The sequence below is a fragment of the Fukomys damarensis genome, unplaced genomic scaffold (assembly GCF_012274545.1).
Source record: "Fukomys damarensis isolate Sample0158 unplaced genomic scaffold, DMR_v1.0_HiC HiC_scaffold_37, whole genome shotgun sequence".
Classification (NCBI taxonomy): domain Eukaryota; kingdom Metazoa; phylum Chordata; class Mammalia; order Rodentia; family Bathyergidae; genus Fukomys; species Fukomys damarensis.
The window spans coordinates 36,063,551-36,069,767 of NW_022900949.1; the positions used below are offsets into that span (position 1 = coordinate 36,063,551).

At 38.1% G+C, this 6,217-nt stretch overlaps 1 long non-coding RNA gene across 1 annotated transcript in view; it reads left to right on the forward strand.

Annotated features, from left to right (window-relative positions):
* The window catches only part of LOC117284497, a 35,419-nt gene extending 32,396 nt beyond the window's left edge, over positions 1-3,023 (forward strand). The window contains exon 3 of the long non-coding RNA XR_004515595.1: positions 2,888-3,023. This is a non-coding gene — a long non-coding RNA (uncharacterized LOC117284497). The remainder of the gene's footprint in view (positions 1-2,887) is intronic.
* The last annotated feature ends 3,194 nt before the right edge of the window (positions 3,024-6,217 follow it).

Sequence of the window (6,217 nt, forward strand, 5' to 3'; positions counted from 1 at the left end):
TGGCTGAAGGGCCCATGGAGTGAGAATGACGGGGGATTAAGACAATGCAAAGAGATACAAAAGAACAAAGAGCAACAAAGCTGGGGCCGGGTGGAGCCTCACTCCTGATGGAAGAAAAGGTCTGCCAGGCAACTGCAATGCATTTATTTACAGTGGTAGAGATAAGGGAAGTACAGGGGGAGGTAAAAGAGACTGGTCTGTAACCAGAGCCAGGAGAGTATCTAAGGTCTGCAGAAAATCATGTCTGATGGTTTTATGGGGAATGGACAGGAAGACACATCCTCCTCTCAGCCAGGCCCTGCTCTGCCACACTTTCTTGTCATCTGTTCTCCTACAGGGCTCTGCCTCATTCATGAGAGGAGGAGAGAGTTAGGCCCAATAATACTGATCTATGGTGCAGCACTCCTAGCAGTAATTTTTTTTTTTTTTTTTAGAAATTTCTTAGGTTTATTCCCAGGTATTTTTGAGGCCATTATGGATGGAATTATTTTCCTGATTTATTTCTCAGTGAGTTCATTATTGGTGTAAAGAAAAGCTATTCTCTTTCACAGTTGAATTTGTTTATCAGATTTAAAATTCTTCTGCAAGAATTTTTAGAGTCTTCTAAATACAGGATCATATCATATGCAAATGAGAATAATTTGATTTTTTTCCTTTTCCTATTTGAATCTCTTTTATTTTTGCCTAATAAAATATATCACTATTAACTATAGTTATCATGCTCTACAATATATTTCTTGGACTTAGTCCATGTAACTTAATTGTATATTATTTGACCAACATTCTTCTATGCTTCCTTCTCCCTTTAACCCCTCCAAATTCTGGTACCCAGCATTCAGTTCTTTAATTTCATATTGTTTCTTATATCCACAACTCTTTTCTTTCAGAGGTCACCTATATTGTTTGCTAATTATTATATCTAATAATTTCTCATTTATCTTAATAGCACATGAACTTTTTTGACTTTCAATTTTATTTATTATTCATCTTACATATTGCAACCCATCTCATTTTTACTGCTCTCTCTTTTTAGCTTTGCTTTTGTCTTAATACATATTTGGACAACTTATACAATTTATTTCACTTGTTTTTATTTTTAATGTACAACAAAAAATATGAGTACTGTCCTAGATTCTATGCTCAGGTATTAGTGATCAAAACTCAATTCAGACCAACCTAAGCCATAACAGAGAAGGCAGAGTTGAGCTGTATTCATGGACTCTGATATCCTCAGACTTGTCTTCTCTGCATACCTCCATCTTTTGGGTTTCATGTGATGGCAAAACTGACTACTGACTACTCTAGGCTTACATTAGCCTTATAGCTAATAATCTTTGGAAGAGTGGATATCTTTTTCCTGATAACTTTGTAGATATCTGAGGTACTTTATGGCATGGTTTAGGTATCCTTGAATCAATTGATATGGTCCAGGAAAGGAAGACTTGGAATTACCAGTTCTGCTCATTGGTGTGCTCTCAGAATTGAGATTTTAGTATGTCTCTGCCTATATGTGGCCTGAGAATGGTTAAGGTTTGAGTCCTAAATTACTCTGCATTTTTTAATTGTCCCCAGCATTTGTAGACTTCAAACCCAGAAAGTTACAATTTTCTATCTTTAGGATCTGAGGTTTTGTGAGGTGCCCTTGCTGCACTAGAAGCCACTCTGTCTGTTCAGTCCAGACTCTAATAACTTTCCAAGCCTAACCACATCCTTGCTTACATTTGTAGAAGGAAAAAGCAATCAGCTCTGTGGTTGCTGCTGGATATAAGCTATGGGGCTGGTGTCTAAGCAGACTGTGGTTCTTAATATCAGTACTCACTGGCCTGTTTTCTCACTAGAGATGGAAGTGCCTGTGTCCTTCCCAGTCCAAGCTTAAACTTCTTAGGGAATCAGTGTCTAACTTATTTCCTCTCTACAGCAGTCTTCTCTTTTTGGGAGGATAACATTAGCATCCTTCAGGGTCAGGTTCATACTTTATTCCTGGGTCTGCTGGACCTCCTGGCTTACCTTTTTTTTCATGGGGCATTGGGTTCTTCCAAGATGTGGTCAGTTGGTTAGTCCTTGTTTCTGCTGCCCTGTGCCAAGAGGAAATGAAAAGTAGAGCTGGCTTGAAGTTGGCCAGTGGATGTGTTCTTGAGGTGGCTTGCTGTATTGTCCTATGAGGTAAAAACCCTTTCTTCTCTTCCCAGGCATTGTCCTCATCCAGGATTGGATTGGTTGGTTTGTTAGTCCCTCCATTGACCCCTGCCGGGGAGAAACAAAATACAGAACTGGCTTGGAGTTGGTGGGTGGCCAGGGAACAGAATGCACAATTACAGAGTTGGTGGTGGCCAATGTGTGGATTTGTCTGTCTGATCCATAGGGTGCAGATCCATCCATCTGGTCCACAGTGATGCTGATCTATCTACCTAGTCTTCAGGGGTATGAGTTCATCCACACTTTGAGTTATTTTTTATAATTATAATTTTATAATTTATAAGCCCATCACAGGGAGAGAGGACAAAATCACACCTCTTAACCTGTTATTCATTAAAAGTGTGTTCAATCATGGACTTTAAAACTATTTTTGCTAAAAACAAAACAAAAAAATGAAAAACAACCCTGACTCTTTACTTGGGTCCATAGGTGCTCAGTAGGAAACTAAAACCAGAATAAATATTCTTTATCTGTCTCTTTTTTAACATTAAAACTTTTGGCCACATCCCTTCTCAGCTCTGTATAAAGACATCTTAATCTTTTAAGTTTAAAAGCTGGCAATACAATGTTGATTAATCCTAAATTTAAGTAACCAAGACAGCAAATTAAGTAATTTAAATTCAACTACTGATAAGCACTGTGAAGTCTTCAATTATGACCCTAAACCTATGGTCACTTTGGGTTCTTGTAGATCCTCCACAAACTGATAATGCCCCCAACAGAAACAATGCTGTCATGGAGACTGAATCACCTCCTCAAGCAATGAGGACTTCTTTCAATGACATCTTGCAAAACCAGAACTGACATAATGATCAGCCAGATCTAGCCCACCCCAGCAAATCCATACAAGCTGATCTTATTGTTTTGTATGATCCAATCTGACTCTATTCATAAGAGCTAATTCCCTGCAACTCCACAGACTGGAATCCCTTCCCTATTTTCTCTTCCTTTCTAACTCTGTCTAATAAATTTGCCTATGCCTCTCACTGATGTGTCCTGAAATTCTTTTTGTGTAATAAGGCAGGAACCTATCCATGGGGAAAGTCTCCAGAGCAACCTCCTTGGACCCTGTCCAGTACCAGGGCTGGTCAGAAACATAACTTTTGTATTCTAAAGTAGGCATATTCAACCTGTGGCCCACGGACTGCATGGGGTCTTGCTCAGCTAGTAATGCACCCCAAATGACTGTAATTGTTTAGCATTATCATGTGAGGTTTTTTGGTGATATTTTTTGTGGCTTTAATTGCATGATTCTTGAGTACAGGTTGCATAGGTTACAATGGAAGCCTGATGAGTACTCTGAGAACTCGCTAAAAATTGCAACCACTTTTATCAAACCAAATATTCAGGCATCCCACAAAAACAAGGTCTACCATCTAATTGGTTTTATGTTTATGTTGTCCTCTTTCTTAAATGTTATAATAAAATTGTAAAATATAAAGACCATTTTGTTACTGTAACTATGTATTTTGTTATTATGACTACGTATTTTGTTACTGTACTTATGTATTTTATTTGTGGCAGTACTGGTCAGCTGTATTGGTGCTATGAAAAAATGCCTGTGAATGTTGCAACTTAAAGGACAAAAGGTTTATTTTGGTTTACATTTTAGAGGTTTCAGACTATGAGTGGCTGGCTCTGAGGCAGAACCATCATTGTGGAAAAACATGACAAAGGAAAGCTGCTGAACCCATAGCAGCCAGGAAGTAGTGAGAACTGGAAGAAATATACCCTGCAAAGGCTGCCAACAGTGGCCCAGCCCTATCCCCAAGCCCACTTAGCTCTGAATTCAATAATGCATTAATTCACTGATGAATTTAGTACTTCCATTACCTAACCACCTTCCAAAAGCCTCAGTCTGAATGCATGGCACTTTAGGGGATGATTTTTAGATCAAATCTTAACGGCAGCCCAAGACCATCTCTCTTCAGTCAGTCTGACCCAGACGAGTCTGTAAGTCTGAGAGCACTGATCTAAAGTATTGTGAATGTTCAAAGATGGACATTTATACAATTCTGCTCCTACCAGTTGTGCTTGTTTTTCTCTTTATAAATAAAACAGTCACAAATAAAACAGTTATGTACATTTAGATAATCTCTAAATGATCTTCAAATATACAGAATATAATTAATAACTGTCTTATTACTTGTCTTGTTGCTGAGACAAAATACTTGACTCTCAAAGTTAAAAGAGGAAGGGTTTATTTGGTTCACAGTTTGTAGAGATTTCAGTCCCTAAATGGCTGAATCTAAGGCAGGGTGCCAAGGAGAAACAGTTCATTACAGGTAGAAGGCAACAGGGAAGCAATGATCAACAACGGCAGCTTCTTTCTGCCCCTTTTATATTCTATCTAGGCTACTGGGCTTAGGGCAAGTAAGTGCTAAACCAATCAACGAAATAATTTCATATTCACACACCCTTAATCCCAGCATCACAGATTCCAGATCCAGCCACCTCTGAAAAAGCCCCTTCTATGACTGCATGAGGCTTTAGGGGGGGCATCTAGACACAAGGCATAACAATAACTCAAGCAAGGCAGAGTTATCTATTTCTCCAATTAACTCAACATTGAAGAGAGTATCTTGCACAAAATAAGTACTTGTTAAATGTGAAAGAAAATTATGCATGGCAAAGTAAAAAGTGGGTCATTTCTCTTGCTCTACTTTTGAATTAACTAATAAAGCCTTTTGCAGAATATGATTTGTAAAGAATGTGATTATTGTCTGACTGGAAATCTGGAGTGTTCTTAGCTAATATAAGATATTGCCCTAGCAGTAAGTCAAAGACATTTCTAATGCTGATTTTCAAATAAGTATGCTTGCATGGCTTTTAGTCTCACCTTGAAGGAAGAAAGGAGACAAAATGTTTTAATATCAATTTATGGAGCTTTATTTATACAAAATAAACCCTTCATTCAATACCATCATGTGGAAGACATATCACATGATGGCATAATGCGAGACATTTCCTTACAATAGTTAATGTGCCTATGGCAACAAGGATTTCAATGTCTTTTTCAGAGTTGAAACACTCTATAGTATTTGCTGGCATTGTTAAATTGTAAGATCACCTTACATCACTAGATGGCAGAAGCCTCAAATCGAAAGGCAATTGTGTTACCAGATATGATGCATAATAACTGATGTATAGTTGTGTATTGGCTTTTTTTTCCCTGATATGTAGCTATTTTAATCTTGGAAACTCTCACTAGGACAAAATGAATTTTTTCAGATCTTTATGAAATACATATAATAGGAAACAGACATTAAGTTCTTGGTTTAAGACATTTAAAAAGAATAAAGAAAAGAGAAATAGCATTTGTTTGAGGTCATTGGATATTGAATTAAAAAATTAGAGGCCATAACAGGATACTTTAACCTTGGCAGAACTAAAAAGGGGTGGGCTGACTCCTGGCTCTGGTTTTCTCTTGGAATCAAAATAGATGCGTCTTCTTTTTCCTTATTCATGAAGTTCCATTTCCCTGCTACTGCCCTTTCTGTATCCCTAGCTGCTTTCAAGTAGTTTGCACCAAACTAATTTTACTCATGCATTTATCAAAACATATCTATTCTGACTCCTTCTTTTCAGTTCAGCACTTTGAGTTCTCTTTATATACTGGCTAATCAGGATACAAACCCATTTCCACTTATTGATAAGGAGGCCAAGGTCAACATTGCTTTATTCTGTTCCTCCTTTTTTAAAGTTCACCTTCCCGCAGATTCTGATGGTCAATATCAAAGCAGGAGATGACAGCATATTCAACAGTGTAATGAGAGAATTTAATGAAGGTGCTATTTAGTGAAGGCCTTAAAGACCCAGAGATATCATGTGGTTGGGAGTCATCCTGAGACCATCCATAGTGGGAAATTATCCCCACTCTGTGTATGGTGTAGGGTCCTCCCACAAGGAACCATGGATGGGAATAGAATGAAGCTGCTGCTGCTTGTTATAGTGGTGGGGGTGAGGGTGTGTGTATGAGAGGCGGGCATCAGGAAGTGAATAGTTGGACTTTTGCTTTCCG